Raw genomic sequence first — 20448 nt, 5'->3', positions numbered from 1 at the left:
TTATACATATTCATATATATTATAAATCTATATGTATATATGTATGTATGTATGTATGTATATGTAAAGGTTTATGTTTTAGATTTTACAGATGCAGCGTGTGAAGCTTTATTCTCTTGTTCTCAGAGCTGGTAGAAACTCTAATTTGCATCATTTTGTTTGAGTTACTCACTTGCCTTTAATTAAAACCTGACTACAGTATCATATAAATGAAATAACAAACATTATTAATTGATTAATAACAGATCACGCCTCCTCTGATTCGCCCGTTACGGCCCATATTCACCATCAGCACTAGTGCAGCGAAGGCCGTGTTTACGTGTGCTGATACTGTGTCAGAGGAGAACTTCATAAGTGTGTTTGTGTTTTTGGGGGGGTCTCTCCTCACCCACCTCTGAGTGTGTGTGTGTGTGTGTGTGTGTGTGGTGTGTGTGTGTGTGTGTGTGTGTGTGTTGCTCCGGGTGACATTTGGGAAGCTGACATTTGCGGAGTGAAATGTGTCCAGTAAAAGCTGCTTTAATGCCATTTAATCCTACCTGCTGCGCTTTCGTTACACCCCCCCTCCCCCCGCTCTCTTTCTCTCCTCTCTCTCTCCTCTCTTTCTCTCCTCTCTTTCTCTCCTCTTTCTCTCCCCTCTCTCTCTCCTCTCTTTCTCTCGTCTTTTTCTCCTCTCTTTCTCTCCTCTCTTTTTTTCCTCTTTCTCTCCTCTCTTTCTCTCCTCTCTTTCTCTCCTCTCTCCTCTCTTTCTCTCCTCTCTTTCTCTCCTCTTTCTCTCCCCTCTCTCTCTCCTCTCTTTCTCTCGTCTTTTTCTCCTCTCTTTCTCTCCTCTCTTTTTTTCCTCTTTCTCTCCTCTCTTCTCTCCTCTCTTTCTCTCCTCTCTTTTTTTCCTCTTTCTCTCCTCTCTTTCTCTCCTCTCTTTCTCTCCTCTCTCCTCTCTTCTCTCCTCTCTTCTCTCCTCTCTCTCTCCTCTCTTTATCTCCTCTCTTTCTGTCCTCTCTTCCTCTCCTCTCTCTCCTCTCTTGCTCTCTTCTCTCTCTCTCTTCTCTCCTCTCTCTCTCTTCTTTGTCTCCTCTCTTTCTCTCCTCTCTCTCTTGACTCTCTCTCTCCTCTCTTTCTCTCCTCTCTTTTTTCCTCTTTCTCTCCTCTCTTTTTTTCCTCTTTCTCTCCTCTCTTTCTCTCCTCTCTTTTTTTCCTCTTTCTCTCCTCTCTTTCTCTCCTCTCTCTCTCCCTCTCTTCTTTCTCTCTTCTCTCTCCTCTCTCTCCTCTCTTTCTCTCCTCTCTTTCTCTCCTCTCTCCTCTCTTTCTCTCCTCTCTTTCTCTCCTCTTTCTCTCCCCTCTCTCTCTCCTCTCTTTCTCTCGTCTTTTTCTCCTCTCTTTCTCTCCTCTCTTTTTTTCCTCTTTCTCTCCTCTCTTTCTCTCCTCTCTTTCTCTCCTCTCTTTTTTTCCTCTTTCTCTCCTCTCTTTCTCTCCTCTCTCCTCTCTTCTCTCCTCTCTTCTCTCCTCTCTCTCTCCTCTCTTTATCTCCTCTCTTTCTGTCCTCTCTTCCTCTCCTCTCTCTCCTCTCTTGCTCTCTTCTCTCTCTCTCTTCTCTCCTCTCTCTCTCTTCTTTGTCTCCTCTCTTTCTCTCCTCTCTTTTTTCCTCTTTCTCTCCTCTCTTTTTTTCCTCTTTCTCTCCTCTCTTTCTCTCCTCTCTTTTTTCCTCTTTCTCTCCTCTCTTTCTCCTCTCTCTCTCCCTCTCTTCTTTCTCTCTTCTCTCTCCTCTCTCTCCTCTCTTTCTCTCCTCTCTTTCTCCTCTCTCTCTCCTCTCTTTCTCTCCTGTCTCTCTCTTCTCTCTTCTCTCCTCTCTTTCTCTCCTCTCTCTCTCCTCTCTCTCCTCTCTTTGTCTCCTTCTTTATTTCTTTTTTCTCTCTCTTTCTCTTTCTTATCCCTTCTCTTTCTCTCTCCCACTTTTCCTTTTTTTCTCTTTTCCTCTTATTCCTTCTCATTGTGTCTCCTTTACCTCTTTCATGCCTAAAGTCTCTGAGAGCTGTAGTTGTGTAGTTGTGCTGTAGTTGTATAGTTGTGTAGTTGAGCTGTAGTTGTGTAGTTGAGCTGTAGTTGTGTAGTTGTGCAGTTGTGCTGTAGTTGTGTAGTTGTGCTGTTGTTCCGTAGCTGTGTAGTTGAGCTGTAGTTGTGTAGTTGAGCTGTAGTTGTGTAGTTGTGCAGTTGTGCTGTAGTTGTGTAGTTGTGCTGTAGTTGTGTAGTTGAGCTGTAGTTGTGTAGGTGTATAGTTGTGCTGTAGTTGTGTAGGTGTGTAGTTGTCTTATATAATGAGTGTGTAGTTGAGCTGTAGTTGTGTAGTTGTACTGTAGTTGTGTAGTTGAACGGTAATTGTGTAGATGTGCTGTAGTTGTGTAGTTGTGCTGTAGTTGTGTAGTTGTGCTGTAGTTGTACTGTAGTTGTGCTGTAGTTGTACTGTAGTTGTGCTGTAGTTGTGTAGTTGAGCTGTAGTTGTGTAGATGTGCTGTAGTTGTGTAGTTGAGCTGTAGTTGTACTGTAATTGTGTAGTTGTGCTGTAGTTGTGTAGTTGAACTGTAGTTGTGCTGTAGTTGAGCTGTAGTTGTGTAGTTGATCCGTAGTTGTGCTGTAGTTGTGTAGTTGAACTGTAGTTGTGTAGTTGTGCTGTAGTTGTACTGTAGTTGTGTAGTTGTTCTGTAGTTGTGTAGTTGAACTGTAGTTGTGTAGTTGTGCAGTAGTTGTACTGTAGTTGTGCTGTATATTGAGAGCTGTAGTAGCTGCTGTTGTTCTGTGCTCTGTTTCTGTGGAGTGGGCGGAAAGCTCAGAAAAGCACTCTGGGTAATTTGCTGTGAATTGCTAACTGCTCCCAAGCTGATACCGCCCCCCCGCTGTGTCACACACTGTATGTCAAACAGTTCGTGTGTGTTCATGTATGAGAGTGAGACCACCTGTCTGTGTTTAAGTGCATGTATAGAGTATAGAGGTCAGAGAGTAGCTGCCCACACTGTACAGCTCACCCCATCATACACTCCCATCATTAGTCTAGAGTGCTCTACTGCCGGGGGGTGACACACACACACACACACACACACACACACACACACACATGTATATACACACGCGCACACACACACACACGTTTTTATACTTTGTGAGGATGTGGGGTCACATATACAGCACAGTATATGTCATATATCATTACTGCTATATCAAAACATCAAAACTCATTTAATGCACTTCTGTTACTTTTTTTATACCATTTGAAAACACCAGCTGCTGTTTACATCATGTGAACGTTCCATGATGAATAGGCCGTTAGAAATGATCCAAGAATACAGCCTCATTATGTCAACATGCAGTAAAAGTTAAGAATGTTTTGTCCTTTGTAAAGTTACCATATGAAGGATATGTAAATGTATATCACTGCTGTATCTCCATAACGGTAACTTAACAGGAGAGAGAAAAACACGCTTTACTGTTAATGTGAGTCAATAAAACCAGACTTTATTAGAAGTCATATTGGGCCGTTTCTTTTGGTCCATTCATGATGAAATTCACACTCAATAGCTGCGTTCCAAAGCCGGGGCTGCAGCCGAGGTAGTGCGGGTCCTCAGTAGGACTGTCCTGTGAAGACTCCTCCTCAGCAGCCTATTGGTCACACAGATGGATCAGACCTAACAAGGCTGCATGGTGACGCCACCAGAGCGGCGCCAAACCCGTGAGGGAGCTGGTGAGAGAAAACGGAGCCGCTGCATTCAATTTGTTGCTTTTATCATTTCTCCACAGAAATGAAGGAGAAGATCTTATGTAGTTCGATAAACTACATACATACAAATACTTCTAAATAAAATACGATATATGGGACGATATACGATAAATGCACGAATACTTTAAATAATCAGTCACTTTACACTTTATAAAGTGACGAAGACGAGTTCAAGGAAATGAACAACTTATACTTTAAATCAAGCTCTGCTCCAACGGCTGTTTTGCTTCCTTTGAGTCGTTCATGTGCGGAGAACTGTGGGTAACCGAAGGCCTATAAGGATCCATCTGATACGTCCCTGAAATCGCTCAGAGCGTAGGCTGCTTTTCTAGGCTGTATATGAAGGATCCTTTATTTTGGAACGACCTGCTATGACGTAGTGGCCGAGAGATGCAGCCTCGGCTTTGGAACGCGGCTAATGTAAAGGCGTTTTTCAAAGTATGCCAAAAAAGTGAAAAATGATGAAAATGGAGATGATTTTAGCAGTGATTGTATATACATATGTAACACCATTGTAACTACTGTAGTGTAATGTATCCTAATATCCAAGAATACAGTCTCGTTATATAAACATACATTAAAAGTTAAGAATGTTATTGTCCTTTTGTAAAGTTACCATATGAGTGTTTTTCCTTACACCAGCGACAGCTTATAATACACACACACACACACACACACACACACACACACTACATATATAGTATTTTCTATAGATTATTATGTACACATATGTAATATAACACCAATATAGCTACTGTAGTGTAACACCAATTTTATGCAGAGTGACTCTGAACCATAACTCTGCTTATCTTCAATAGCAGTTAAGCTATTTTTCACCTTCACTCTCAACCATTTGGGAAAAACAGAAAACAGAAAACTTGTGCACATTTGATATTTTCTATTTTTCCAGTATTTTAAACTCAAAAATGTAATAGAAATTGTATACTAAAACTTGCAAAAATCCATATCTGTGTTCCTTGTAGAGGATGTGAACTTATTTTCACCGAAAAAAAACACGTGTAATCAAACGTTTGCGTACGGCTGAGTATTGATGATCCCCATGGCCACATTAACCCAGCACGCTTAACCGTGAGTGACTGAAATCACTTAAATCAGAGCGTTTTAGCTGAACGTGGAACAGGACCAGTTTCAGCGCGGGTGAGAAGTGGCTGTTTAATCCGTGTTGACGTTGAACGGTTTGATCCGTCGCCATGTGTGTTGCGTGTCATGTCTGCGGAGCGTTCTCACACACGACCACGCGCGTTTAACACATCACACACAACACACTCCTCCCACACACAGCGTGAGAGGAATGCTGAAATCAGGGGGTGAAAAATCCTCCAGATCTTTCTGTGTTTTTCCAACATGTAACACATGTGATTCAACTCATCAGCTAATTAACCGTCGCTGCTTAACGAGAAACACGTTACAGCAAAGAAAGCACAACATGGGTATGTCTCACTCATAACGAGCCATTTTTCTCTAGCTACAGTGCTAGAATGTGTACAAAAATGCCCATTTAATAAACGATTCAATGTTGAATCGCCTCCTTTCAGAGAGATACTGTACAGTTCGTAATGTTCAGCCATGAGTCTTTCAGTGGTTCTTGTTGTTCTCTGTCAGGGCACTGAATAGCAGATGATATGTAGTGAATTGTGAATGAGTTAACGAGGGAACTGTGTGTGCTGGGAACCAAAGTCGTTCTATTATTCAGCATAACGTACATCTTCTGTAGTTATTTTGCTTGTATACAGCAGTTCTGTTGAGTAAAGAGAAACATAAAGCAAAGAATATTAATATCGGCTGCATCTTCCACCAAAAATATTTCTCATCGATAAGAAAGCCGATGTAGAAACACCTGTGTATGCATTAGTGACATCATGGCTAGACTACTGCAGTGTTCTTCTATCTGGCCTCCCTGTCAGAGCCCTCGTTAGGTCAGGGGTGGTGCCACGCCTCCAGAAGTGGTGGGGCAATACACGCAATGCAATTAGGCCACTGACTAAAACTGCCTGTGTCATGCTAATGACGTCTTTATAAACCTATTCAGAGGTGGGTTGTAACTAGTTACACTGACTCAAGAACATTGATAATAATTAATATTAATTTTTAGTTTTTTCACATCATGATACGTCTACTAACTTGGGTAAATGAATCTTTTTACTCTGTTAGATTTTAGCCGTTCATATTTTGATACTACTTCCATTGTTTGTGTTTCATTTCAGTTTGTTTTGATGGTGGCTGTATCTGTACTGCTTTGTGATTGGTTACATCTCTGACTGTGGAGCTTCTGTATTTTAGACCAAAAGGTTCCCAATAAAAGAAGAACAGAGCTGCACAATCTTCAGTTCCTGTGCTGATAAACGCTGGATGTACTAATAAGTTCCACTGCAGTACTGAGTACTTAGTAGATTTTCAACCTGCTTCTTTTGTATTTCTACTCAGGTTGTTTTGGTGATGATACTTTTCCTTGTGTAATTATTTTATGCGAGTATCAACACTTTTACTTGAGTACTGATTTAGGCTCCTCTATCCACCCCTGACCTGATCATAAACAGTGTCAGTGTTAGTTTTGATGCTGCTTCAGTAGCTGCAGCCTCAGACAGCAAACTTAGCTAACATCTCTGAAGAACATCAGGCTGTTTTCATACCCAGTTCATTTTCTCAATTCAGCGCCACAGTTTGATTTTGCGATATTTTATGTTTTTCTTTGATTCAGATGGATTGCAAGGGCAAAAATGGATGAAATTACACACGCGGGAGTTTGTTTATTGATCAGAAGTTTTGTGGGGATGTCAGTGCTCTGTTACTCTCACATTCACTGAGAATTTCCCCGTTGTGGGACTAATAAAGGATTATCTTATCTTACCACTATGGAAAAACAAAAACAGAAAATATGTGTGAATAACAGATCACGTTTAACCGATCAGGTCGCTGATGCTTGGCCAAAAATTTGCTCCGCAATCCATAATCAAACACATATCGTTAGTTTATTGCTTGTCTTTCGTTATTTACAGCAGTTCGCAATACTGTAATGAGCGCTTGCATCCCTGTGTGAGCGTCTGTGAAGAGTCACATGTTAAAGCAGCAGGTTGTTCAGACAGTACAGAGAAAACCTGCAGCTCTGGTGTTGAATTCCCATTACAGTATGTTGAGAATGCTGCCGATAAGATCGTCACCTTTTCAAAGAGGAATAATCACATCGGTCCTTCAGAGTCTTCACTGGTCACCCATTACATTCCATATTCAGTACAAGGTTCTCCTTCATTATATTACATATAAGCTCTGCACAGCCTGACTTCTCAACATTTGGCTGAGCTACTTCATCTATATGTGCCGTCCCAAATTTTAAGATCACAAAGTTTAGGCCTTCTTAATGTTCCAGGGTTTAAATTGACTTCTATGGGTGGTCGATCATTTATTGTATGAGTTTCCAAATTATAGAATACTCTGCAAAAAATCAAATGAACCTTTTTAGCCAACTGTGTCTGAACACATCAGAATTAGACCTCTGCATTTAACCCATCCGTGCAGTGAAACACCACATACACACTAGTGAACACACACACTAGGGGGCAGTGAGCACACTTGCCCGGAGCAGTGGGCAGCCCTATCCACGGCGCCCGGGGAGCAGTTGGGGGTTAGGTGTCTTGCTCAAGGGAACTTCAGTCAGGTACTGTCGGCTGAGGGGATCGAACCGGCGACCTTCCGGTCACAAGGCTGGTTCCCTATCCTGCAGCCCACGACTGCCCCACATATAAATAAAAAAATTAAAAAGTAAGTAAGTAAGTAAGTAAGTAAGTAAGTAAGTAAGTAAGTAAGTAAGTAAGTAAGTAAGTAAGTAAGTAAATAAATAAATAAATAGTGTCTTGTCAAGTAAAGTTATCTTAAATACAGACAATAAATCTTATATTTCTCCTGTTGTATTGTGAGCTTATTTTAAGATTATTAACTTACTTCCAAACTTTTTTCACTTGTTTTATTAAGTAAAATGATCTCACTATATTGGCAGATAGTTTTGCTTGTTGTAAGAAAAGTGCTTGAAACCAGCTGAATTATCTGCCACTATAGTGAGATATTTTTACAGGTTCAAATAAAACAGGTTAAAGAAATGTCTAGAAATAAGCTAGATAATCTCATAATAAGAGCACGACCATCTCAAAATAAGAAATCTTAGATATTTCAACTAGAATTAAGATGATTTCCCTTGACGATGCTATTTTTTGCAGTGTACTCTACATTGTTCCATTTATACTTGAATGTTCACCTGTATTGCGCTTTTGTTGTTAAGTGTTTGTGTTTATGTTCTTTGACTGTAAAGCGACCGCTGTAGTCACGTAGTATAAATGTGGATCGTATCAGGATATCCATAGCGCTCATTAGTGGGACGATGCAGTCGTGGTGAAAAGACTGATATACCAAGTAGAGGTTGGGAATCACAGGGCATCTCACGATACGATCTTATCACGGTACGTTCTCCACGATAATGATGATATCTTGATATTGCGATTCTGTGATACTTGATATATTGCAAGAAAATTCACTATGATACATCACAATATCTGTGTAAGTGAAGAAAATAAAATACTCTTAAATAGGCAAAAAGTAGGAATTATGTATTTATGAGTGTCAGTTTCACAGAATTTGGCCACCAATATGAAACAATGTACAGCAAAGCGCAGAGCTTAGTTGTGTGTCATCGGTCCAGTGTAAAATAGCCACAAACTGGCAGAAAGCAGAGCAGCTCTGGGGTTAAAATGTCTAAAGGTAGAACAAAACTGTGCCTCACTAAAATCTGTTCTACCTGTGTAAACGTACAGAAATAAAACCAAGGCGGAGTCAGTTTAGAGTGTTTACAGTGCATGCATGTTTCAGTAAACACACCGATATTTAGCACCAGTGTGTCGATACCGTATCACAAAAGAAAGCGATATGATATACCACCGTGTCGATGTCTTATCCCACCCCCAACACGAATAGAAAGGTTTTAATCAGGTTGTTCAGTCTGAACAAACCGTAAACAACATCGAATCAAAGCCCAGGGAAGACCATGAGCTCCAGGCTGGACCTGCAGCTAATCACAGCTGTTCCTTCCCATAGACTCCAGCTAATACGCAACCTTGCAGCAGGGCAGCGGTCAGTGCTCTAGCGGTTAGCGCATTAGCGGTCAGTGCATTTGCATTAGAATGTGCCACCGGAGCCGCCTTTTGATTTTACTGCACCACTAGCTCTCGTTACTGGCCCATAAAAACCGGCCCTAATCACTGCCTCATTTATGCCCAAGCTAACTCAAACTGGCGGTTCAATTAGGGCAGTTAATAAAGGAGAGATCGATCCGGAGCAGAGGGGAGAGGGAATGATAGCCGCTCCGCTGGGGGTGCGCGAGGGCTAAGGGCCAGGAAGGGCTGCAGAGGCAGGATGGCATTTAGCAATAGGACAGAGCTGTTGCTGCTTTGGCGATGTGCGATAAGCAGACTCTACTTTTGCTTTGCTGCTTTTTTGGTCTAGTTTTTCAGAGAAAGCTAAAGCTGCTAACAACAAATGAAAACATGAAAACAGCCACGAACTGACCTACCAAAGCTCCGCCCACTAATACATTCTCTCATAGCAGCTCTTGTGAGGTTTGACGAGCTCCACAGAACTTTGGCCTAAAATTCCATTCGACATAATGAAACTTTGTGGGGAGTCGCTACATGAGGTTTGTGTGTTTACATGCACTCAATAATCTGAGTAGAGTAAGGTCTAGAAATCTGATCAAGATATCTGATAAAGAGGCTGGTTTTTATTTCAGTAATCAGATTTCTCAGTGCTGTGAACTCTTACTCTGATTTCTTTCGGATTTCTCAGTTTGAGCATGTGCGAAAACAGACGGCGGTACTGGAAATAAGCAGCAGCGTCGCCGCGAGACGCAGTAACACACTTTTGGAGCGACGCTGAAACCAAATACATGATTAACGAAATGAAGGATTGAAATATTCTTCATCTTCTAGATGATGTTTGTTCATATTTTCAGGTAAAGTGACTCCATGTTTAAAAAAGCCGCAGCATGAAGTTTGAGTTTTACGTTACGTTTACGTCGCGTCCTCTTCTGTGAGTTTATTGGCTGGTTGTAAAGCAGAAATCTGATTACTGTCTGACTCACGTCGACCTGGAGTTTCATATTATCTGATTACTCAAGTGCATTTAAACGCGTGATCGGATTACTAAAATAAATCTGATTTTCTACGATTATCAGATTATGAAGTGCAGGTAAACACGCTCACTGTTTTGCCACTGAGCTGGACTGTGTAACAACAAAGAATTTGCAACCATGCTAATATTGTAGCTACAGATTCTCACTAAGTGGTAATTCCATTGATTTTGTCTGCATAATCCAGTTGTTGAAATGTAAACAAAGTCATTCAGACGGGTTTGAAGTGGAATGGTTTACTGTAAACAAACTTAAAGACTCTTAACAGGGAGTTTTTATATAATACAATAATAATAATAATAATAATAATAATAATTTTATTTATATAGCACTTTTCATGCCAGTGGCAGCTCAAAGTGCTTTACAGACAGGTGATAAAACATAGTTATAGAAAAGATCATTAGTACTTAATTAGAATCAGAAGAAAATGAAGAAGATTAAATTATAAGATAAAAACCACGAGACATTCAGTTTTAGTTAAAAGCTAATTTAAAGAGATACGTTTTTAGGTGCTTCTTAAAAGTGAGCACTGAGCTTGACCGTCTAATAAAAGGTGGAATTGAGTTCCACAGTTTAGAAGCAGAATAACTGAAAGAGCCTCTCCATGTTTTCAGTATTGTACAGAGAGTATCTGTAGAAGGCCACTGTCTGCAGATCTTAGATTGCGTGTCGGAACATAAACAGACAGACACTCTGTGATGTCAGCAGGTGCTTTAAGGTTGTTTTGAGCTTTAAAGACTAGTAGCAGAACCTTGAAATCTATCCTGAATGAAACAGGCAGCCAGTGCAGTTCTTTCAAAACGGGACTGATCTGATCTCTCTGTGTTGTTTTTGTTAGGATGCTGCTGCGTTTTGTCCGAGTTGTAAGGGATGTGTAGTTTTCTTAGGAAGTCCAGCAAGAAGATCATTACAGTGATCAACTCTGCTGTAACAAATGCATGAACAAGTTTCTCTGCGTCGCTCTGAGAGAGAAAAGGCCGAACTTTAGCGATATTTCTTAAATGATAAAAAGCCACTTTAGTGACCGTGTTTACATGTGGGGTAAAGCAGAGCTCAGAGTCTAAGATCACACCCAGGTTCCGTACTTCAGGTTTGGTAGATGAAGCTAAAGAACCAAGTTTCTCAAAAATCATTTTTTTCCGAGTCTAAGTTGAATCTTGAGTCTCTGTGGTTGAAGTCTGAGTTGAGTCTTGAGTCTCCAAGGTTGGTGCCTGAGTTGAGTCTTGAGTCTCTGAGGTACGAATTCAAGTCAAGTCTTGAGTCTTTGAGGTATGAGTCAGAGTTGAGTCTCTGCGGTTCGAGTCGGAGTTTTTGAGTCACAGAGATGTGAGTCCTGGTCAAGTGTCAAAACCTCTGTGTTGCGAGTCTAAGTCAAGTATCATGTCTATGTTAGTGAGTCTGAGTCTCTGAGGTGCGAAACAGAGTCGAGTCTCAAGTCTCTGAGATGCAAGTCTGAATCGAGTCTCGTGTCTCTGAGATGCAAGTCTGAGGTGCGAGTCAGAGTCTCTGAGATGCGAGTCAGAGTCTCTGAGGCACAAGTCCGAGTCGAGTCTCTGAGATGCAAGTCCAAGTCAAGTTATGAGGCTCTGAGGTGCGAGTCCGAGTCGAGTCGCGAGCCTCTGAGGTGCGAGTCCGAGTCGAGTCTCGAGCCTCTGAGGTGCGAGTCTAAGTCAAGCCTCGAGTCTCTGAGATGCGAGTCCGAGTCGAGCCTCGAGTCTCAGATGTTAGTCTGAGATGAGTCTCGAGTCTCTGAGGTGCGACTGAGTCGAGTCTTGGGTTCCAAGTCAAGTCATGTGAGGTGCGAGAGGACGGCGTCTGATGTTCAGCAGCTTCTTTCCTTCTGTGATGTTAAGCTCTGAGAGAGAAAAGGCCGAACTTTAGCGATATTTAGTGACCGTGTTTACATGTGGGGTAAAGCAGAGCTCAGAGTCTAAGATCACACCCAGGTTTCGCACTTCAGGTTCGGTAGATGAAGCTAAAGAACCAAGTTTCTCAAAAATCATCAGAGTTTCTGTACCAAAAATCAGTAAATCAGCTTTTTCATGATTTTATTATATAACTTATATATTAGTTTATATGAAACTAATATGTAAGTTATATAGTATAAGAGTGAGAAACTGATGTGTTAACCCACATATGGATCCTTGGAGTTTAAGAGGTTAATATATAAAATAATGGCTTTGACCAAAATAATGAAATGGAATGTGAGACGTGGGGAATGAGAGACGGTGGGTGTGAAGGACGAGGACGGAGAGAAAGAAAGAAAGCTTGGAAACTTGAGTGTCTGCATTTGAATGTTCAGGCTGAAATAAGTCCCTATATATGCGCATATATGTTGGAGTGTGTGTGTGTGTGTGTGTGTGTGTGTGTGTGTCTCTAAGCTGGTGCTGTCAGTCCCGTCTATAAGCGCTGTGGAGGAATTGGAGGAGCTGATTGCGCTTTGTGTTGGTCTTTATGCAGATGAGCTGCAGCGAGGAACATCTGCACGCTTTGTTCCATCGCTCTGCTTCCTCCCTTCGCTCCGCAATCTGTCCATCTCAATCAGCCCCTCCATCGCGGAGCTCTCCATCAGTTAGCGCGCTCTGCCTGGTGGCTGGAGGCCGCGTCAAAACCATTAGGAGTCCAGAGTTTATAGAATAGTTTTTATTACGGATTTTACTCTCGTTATTTGTTTTGGTTATCGCTGCTGTGCTGTCGGTGGCTCAGAGAACTCCAGCTGTTTTAGCCTCAGACTGAAGTGCAAGTCTGTATTGAATCTCGAACCTCGGAGGTGCGATTCAGAGTCGGGTCTCGAGTCTCTGAAATGCGAATCAGAGTAGGGTCTCTAGTTTCTGAGATGTGAGTCTAAGTCAAGTCTCTGAGGTGCAAATCTGAGTCGAGTGTCGAGTCTCTGAGGTTTGAGTCTGAGTTGAGTTTTGAGTTTCTAAGGTTCGAGTCAGAGTTGTCTTGAGTCTCTAAGGTTTGAATCAGAGTTGAGTCTTGAGTTTCTAAGGTTCGAGTCTAAGTTGAGTCTTGAGTCTCTGCGGTTGGAGTCTGAGTTGTTTTGAGTCTCTAAGGTTCGAATCAGAGTTGAATCTTGAGTCTCTGCGGTTGGAGTCTAAGTTGAGTCTTGAGTCTCCAAGGCTGGTGCTTGAGTTGAGTCTTGAGTCCCTGAGGTGCGAATTCAAGTCAAGTCTTGAGTCTTTGAGGTATGAGTCAGAGTTGAGTCTCTGCGGTTCAAGTCGGGGTTAAGTTTTTGAGTCACAGAGATGTGAGTCCTGGTCAAGTGTCAGAACCTCTGTGTTGCGAGTCTAAGTCAAGTATCATGTCTATGTTAGTGAGTCTGAGTTGAGTCTCTGAGGTGCGAAACAGAGTCGAGTCTCAAGTCTCTGAGATGCAAGTCTGAATCGAGTTTCATGTCTCTGAGATGCAAGTCTGAGTCGAGTCTCGAGTCTCTGAGGTGCGAGTCTGAGTCGAGTCTCGAGTCTCTGAGGTGCGAGTCAGAGTCTCTGAGGCACAAGTCCGAGTCGAGTCTCTGAGATGCAAGTCCAAGTCAAGTTATGAGGCTCTGAGGTGCGAGTCCGAGTCGAGTCTCGAGTCTCTGAGATGCAAGTCTGAGTCGAGTCTCGTGTCTCTGAGATGCATGTCTGAGTCGAGTCTCGTGTCTCTGAGATGCAAGTCTGAGTCGAGTCTCGTGTCTCTGAGATGCAAGTCTGAGTCGAGTCTCGTGTCTCTGAGATGCAAGTCTGAGTCGAGTCTCTGAGATGCAAGTCCAAGTCAAGTTATGAGGCTCTGAGGTGTGAGTCCGAGTCGAGTCTCGAGCCTCTGAGGTGCGAGTCCGAGTCGAGTCTCGAGTCTCTGAGATGCGAGTCCGAGTCGAGTCTCGAGTCTCTGAGGTGCAAGTCTAAGTCGAGCCTCGAGTCTCTGAGATGTGAGTCCGAGTCGAGCCTCGAGTCTCAGATGTGAGTCTGAGATGAGTCTCGAGTCTCTGAGGTGTGACTCTGAGTCGAGTCTTGGGTTCCAAGTCAAGTCATGTGAGGTGCGAGAGGACGGCGTCTGATGTTCAGCAGCTTCTTTCCTTCTGTGATGTTAAGTGCAGATTCTGGACCGTTTCTAGCTGGAAATCGAGTCGTTGTTCAGTGAGAAGTCGACCCGCGGTGGCGCTGGGCGGCTGGGAGCGGGCGGCGGGAGCCGAAGGGCTTCTTTAGATCTCTCAGAAGAAAAACAGCGGCTGTGAGTGTTTTCCGAACGGCAGGGCTGTCACCGCGGTCAGTTTTCCGAAGCTGAAGCTGCACTGGTCTGTCCGAGGCTCCATCTGGGTGTGTTTAAATACCGTCCCGATTGATCTGCCTGTCGCTGAGGTGGAGGATTGTTTTCCCATTTGAATGAATTCACTGTGTGGTTTTGTTTCCAGAACAGCTCTGTTTTCCTCCCTGTTATTCCTCCTTTTCCACCTCTCCTTCCGTTACTCCTGCCTTCTCCTGAGCTGCCGCAGTGCGAGGTCAGCGCTGCTCCAGATTAGATCCACAAAATCCAAACAATCCGTGAGGTCAGCTCTCAGAAACCTGCCTGTGTGGAACATCATGTTATGTGCTTCCTGCTCTTTTCTTCCTCCTTATTATCCCACCTATTCCCTTCATCCTCACCTTCTTCCTCTTCTTCCTTTGTTTTCCATTTTTTTGTCCTATTCCTCCTTATCTTCCTCCTCTTCCCTTCCTCTAGCTCCTTTTCCATTCTTCTTCCTACTCCTCTTTTCCTCCTCTTCACGTCTTTCTGTTCTCTTTGTTTTCCCGTTTTGTCCTCTTCCTCATCTTCTTCCTTCTCTTCTGTTCTTCCTCCTCTTCACTTCCTTCTCCCCTTCCTCTAGCTTCTTTTCCATTCTTCTTCCTATTCCCCTCTTCCTCCTCCATACTTCTTCCTCTTCTTCTTCCCTTCTTCCTCCTTTTCCTTTTAATTATTCACTTCTTCCTTTCACCTCTCCACCTTATTCTTCTTTTCCTCATGTTCACTTCTTTTTCATCCTCCTCATCCTCATATCCTATTCCTAACCATTTTCTTTCTCTTTGCCCTCTTCACTCTCTTCCCTTTATTCTCCTCATTCTGTTCCTCGTCCTTCTCTTCTTCATCTTCCCTTCTTACTTTTTCCTGTCTTTGCTTTATTCCCCTTCTTCTTTCTCCTCTTTACTTCCTCCTCCCATCCTTCTTCCTACTTTTTTCTACCGTTCTTCTCCCCCCTCATTTTTTACCCCCTTTCTCCTTTTCCCTTCTTCTTCCTAATCTTATTCTTCCCTCCTTCCTCCTTTTCCTGTTCTTCCACCTCTTCTTCCTGCTCTTCATCCTCTTCACCTCTTCTTCCCCTTTATCCTTCCCACCTTATCTTCAGTTCTTCTTCCTCCTCCTAATTCCTAATCCTCTTCCTCCTCTTTCTCTCCCCCTCCTTATCTTTTTCTCTTCATCCTCATCATTTTTTTCCTTATCTTTTTCCTCCTCTTCCCTTCATCCTCCTCTTCATCTTCCCTTCTTTCTTTTTCCTGTTATTGCTGTCTTCCCCTTCTTCTTTCTCCTCCCATTCCTCTTCCTGCTTTTTCATTCTTCCCCCGTCATTTCCTTCCCCTTTTCCCTCTCTATTTCCTTCTCCTCTTCTTATTCTTCCCTCCTTCCTCCTTTTCTTCCCTCTGCTCTTCATCTTCACTTCTTCCCCTTTCTCCTCTCTACCTTGTCTTATTTTCCCTTATCATCGCACCTTTTTCTTCTTCCTCTTCCTTGTGTCCTATTCTTAACCCTTTTCTTCCTCTTTTTCTCCCCATCTTCATTCTTATCCCTTCATCTTCATAATTCTATTCCAATCTTTTACCTCCTCTTCCCTTCATCCTCCTCTTCTTCATCTTCCCTTCTTACTTTTTTCCTGTCTTTGCTTTCTTCCCCTTCTTCTTTCTCCTCTTTACTTCCTCCTCCAATCATTCTTCCTACTTTTCATTCTTCTCCCCCCTCATTTTCTTCCTCTCTTTCTCCTCTTCCCTTCTTCCTCCTTTTTTTATTCTTCCCTCTTATTTTCCTTTTCTCTCTCCTCTTCCTTCTGCTCTTCATCCTCTTCATTTCTTCTTCCCCTTTCTCCTCTCCACTTTATCTTCTTTTCCCTTATCCTTATTTTTTTCTTCCTCTTCCTCACGTCCTATTGCTAATCCTCTTTCCCTTCCCTTTCTTCGTTCTTTTCCCTTCTTCCTCATCATTCTATTCCTAATCCTTTTCCTCCTCTCCCCTTCTTCCTCCTCAGAGCGCTCCGGGTTCATTGGTTTTTCCCCTTCGCTCTGATCTCTTTATTACTCCTCCGGATTGCGGTGATTAGATGATGAGGGCTGATAGTAACTCTGGACACTGTAATCGCCGCCCAGTACAGACCGATAATTGAGCAGGGCAGGTAAAATTGCCGAAAAGTCAAAACCTTTGTGAAAGAGTGAAGGAGGAAATGGAACTGCTGGCACACATCACCACACCCATCTGATCTCAGGTCAGCCTTGATGCTATAGATTGAGAATGAAAGGCATGTTGGTCACAGCAGTAGCCGGTCATTCTGTCTGACTGTGTAATACACACTGCCCATCAAAAGTCAGGGGACATCCTTCACTCTCACTGTTACTTTTCAATGAAGTAGGAAATACATGCAAAAATATAGATAACATTAAACAGCTGTGCGCTAATTGTTTGGGTACAGGACTGAGCACAGATCATTTGGGGGGCTAAAGGGGACAAACGGGCAACATAAGGCAAATGTAATATATTTTACTGTATATTGCAATCAGTCTTATCAGGAGAGTCCGTGAGTGTGTTTACATGCACTCTGCAGTTATCTGCATTCATGTAAACACCACACTCCGATTAAGAAATCCGATAAAGAGGCTGGATTTGAGCTCAGTAATCAGATTTCTCAGTGCTGTAAACTCTTACTCTGATTTCTTTCGGATTTCTCAGTCTGAGCATGTGCGAAAACAGACGGCGGTACCGGAAATAAGCGAGTAGCGTCGCCGCGAGACGCAGTAACACTTTTGGTTAGTTATATTGTTTAGTATTCAGTTATAACTCTGTTTAAAAGCTCCATAAAGCCTCATATATTATTTTACAGTAAGGAGCCACAGATGTAGCAAGTTATTAACACCGTTTATTACCGACATGAGGTTTGGTCCGTGTTTAAATAACCACATTAAGGAATGTGATGCTTTCTTGAAGTGACCATCAGTGTTGCATTGGTGGGACTTCCAGATAACTGGAACAGATAGTTAGAAGCGAGCTGTTGTGGTTTTAGGGAATGTTCTATCGTTCTGCGCCTCTGCCGTTCGCTGCTCGTCATTTTCTGGCACTATGTTGACTCTTTGGCAGCTTGAGTCAGCAGTTCATACTGTTCAGGCTCCAGACGCACTGCCTGATCAGAAACACCTTCCCTCAGTGAAGATGGGGATGGTAGTGGAGGAACATCTTCAACCTCATAAAACTCTGTTACCAAAGTGCCATTTGATTCTGTCTCTCTCCATATGTTCTGGTCGCTAACGTACACCAGCTCTAAAAACACAGCAGCCCAGCCCACCCGGTTTCCCTCACAGCCCCACCTCCAAACCCAAACATCACTGCAGGGCCCCTCCCAGTGTGCCCCTCCCATTTTTGCGCATTTCTCAAAGCTGAGCCAGGGGTGGAGTTCGCTGAAAGTAGGGGGTGGAGTTACTCTGTAAAGAATTAGTGGAGTTTAATAAATTAGCTGTGTTCCCAAAGCCTGGGCTGCGTTTCTCGGCTGCTTCGTCATAGAAGCCCGTTCCAAAGTGAAGGACCCTTCATATACAGCCTAGAAATGCAGCCTACGTGCCGAGTGATTGTGACGCATCAGATGGATTCTTCCAGGCCCTCGGTTACCCACAGTTCTCTGCGCACGAACGATGCAAAGGAGAAAAAAAAACAGCACCATGAAAATGAAGCCGTTGGAGCAGAGCTTGATTTCAAATGTAAATTCTATTCTATGTAAATTTCCTTGAACTCGTCTTCGTCACCTTATAAAGTGTAAAGTGATTGATTATTTAAAGTATTCGTCCATTTATCGTATATCGTCCATATATCGTATTTTATTTAGAAGTATTTGTGTATGTAGTTTATCGAACTACGTAAGATCTTCTCCTTCACTTCTGTGAAGAAATGATAAAAGCAACAAACTCAATGCAGCGGCTCCGTTTTCTCTCACCGGCTCCCTCACGAGTTTGGCGCCGCTCTGGTGGCGTCAACACGGAGCCTCGTTAGGATTGATCCATTTGTGTGATCGATAGGCTACTAAGGAGGAGTCTTCATAGGACAGTCCTACCGAGGACCCGCCCACCTCGGCTCTGGAACGCAGCTATTGGGTTCATGTGTCAACTTGGTCAGCTGTAGTTATTACAAACTGGTAAAGATGTTTATTTGTATTAAAACATTTGCTGTATTAAAACGTTTGCTGCCCACTGCATGACAGATCTGAGCGTGTGTTATGATTGTCCTGCGGTCTGTCCGAGGGCTTTACTGGGGCTCCAGACGCGTCTGCAGATGAACAGTCAGTTTGTTATTGTCTATGGGGGACTTTCACTAATCTCTGGCATTAGTACACATTATCTGTCTATGGACTCGATCCGTAATAAAGGAGCTTGTGCTTCTGTGCTGGGATTAAAGCTTCTTGTCTTTGTTTTACAGTGTTAACTTTGATCTCGGCTCGTTCTGTCTTGAGGAGGGTGGTCGAGCGGGTGTTTGCGCGTGCACGCTCAGAGAGGTCATACCGACTGAGCAAAGCCTGCTGGGATATTATTGTCTATTGAGGCTGAAGCGTTTGCGTTGTGTTCTCTGCGACGATACGCTGGTAAAGAAAACCCAAAGCTGCATAGAAACGATGCAGTGATAGAAGCTGGAGGACAGTGGAAAAGGAAAGAGGAGCGAGAGGGATGGAGGATTTTCTATTAAAGCGAATCTCCACTCATCCGTGAAGGACAGCAGGGAGAACGCTCTGTCTCTCCATCTCTCTAACTTTCAACTTTCCGTCCCTCTCCTTCATCTCTCATGCGAGAAAGACCTGCGGAACGTGTCGTGGCTGCTGAGGTTCACTCTGCCGATATACAGTCATATGCGAAAGTTTGAACACCCCCTGACAAATTCCGTTTTGTTGACTTTCGAAGTGTAAATAAGTAAAAACATCCTCTACAGAGACGCACATCATTTCACAGTGTCTGTGTAAATCAAACACTGACGTGTAATCAGAGAGATTCAGAGCTGTTTGGTGTGAAATGGTTCAGATGTCTTTACAGTGGTGGTGATGGGAACCAGGGGTCGCCATGACTACAACACAGATATAGACATTTTATTTACTATCCAGAACCACCAGTGAACCTACACGAGTCTTCTGAGTTTATATGTTGGCCAAGCTAAAGTGGTGGTCAGTCTGAAAATAATGCATGTATCCCACCATGAATAGACTTTAAAAATACAGTTTAGGCCAAAAAGGTGTTGTAGAGCTGTTATAGAACAGTAATCAGACAACGTACTAATAACCATTTCATGTAGTAACTTTCAGTGAGGGAGCTTTTAGAGGTGGACGTCTGGTTCCTATCACCACCACTGTGAACAGTTCTGACTCGGTAAGTTTCTCTAGAACAGAGCGTTTCACACCAAACCACTCTGAACGACTCTGAACGACTCTGTTTGCTTAGTTATTGTGGTATTATGCAGATGTTTTTGAACAGTCAGAATTCCCTAATAACTGAGTTTCTTTAATGGGTGTTGGTGTTGATAAATAAATGTAGATTTTGGTGTTGGTCGGCCTCTCGTCTGTTCTGCTCGCTCACTGTTTGTAATGAGTTTCTGTCAGTAGAAAGTCTGATTAGAGAATTAATTGTGGGAATCAGAGAGTTTTTGATGAATATTTTAAAATCCAAACATGAGCAGCTTCAGAGAGTCTGGACTGCGGAGTAAATTAGCACTTTCATCATTTACTTGTTGTTTTTTGTCCTAACAGACGTTTTTTTCTCTTTGTGTGCTTTGATTTACTGTTACAGTTGTGCTTTGATCCATTTTTCCTGTTCTCTCTTTCTCTCTCTCTCTCCATTTCTCTCTTCCTCCTTTCCTTCCTCCCTCCCTCCCTACCTACCCCGCCCTCTCTATCTCTCCCTCCGTACCCCACCTTCTCTATCCCTCCCTCCCCCCCTTCCCACCCTGCCTCTCCCTCTCTGCCTCTCCCTCTCTGCCTCTCCCTCTCTGCCTCCCCTCTCTCTCTCTCTCTCTCCATTTCTCTATCTTTCCTTTCCTTCCTCCCTCCCTCCCCCTCTCTATCTCTCCCTCCCTCCCTCCCCCTCTCAATCTCTCCCTCCCTACCCCGCCCTCTCTATCTCTCCCTCCCTCCCTCCCCCTCTCGATCTCTCCCTCCCTCCCTCCCCCTCCTCTATCTCTCCCTCCCTCTCTCTATCTCCCCTCCCTACCCTGCCCTCTCTATCCTCCCTCCCTCCCTACTCCCCTCCCTCCT

General features: G+C 43.2%; 1 protein-coding gene across 1 annotated transcript in view; it reads left to right on the top strand.

Annotated features, from left to right (window-relative positions):
* The window catches only part of LOC118817629 (T-cell immunomodulatory protein-like), a gene marked incomplete at its 5' end in the record, with an annotated part of 88126 nt that overhangs the window by 944 nt on the left and 66734 nt on the right, over positions 1 to 20448 (top strand).

The sequence above is a fragment of the Colossoma macropomum genome, unplaced genomic scaffold, assembly GCF_904425465.1.
Source record: "Colossoma macropomum unplaced genomic scaffold, Colossoma_macropomum, whole genome shotgun sequence".
In the NCBI taxonomy this organism is placed as follows: domain Eukaryota; kingdom Metazoa; phylum Chordata; class Actinopteri; order Characiformes; family Serrasalmidae; genus Colossoma; species Colossoma macropomum.
This window is presented reverse-complemented; position numbering and strand designations above follow the sequence as displayed.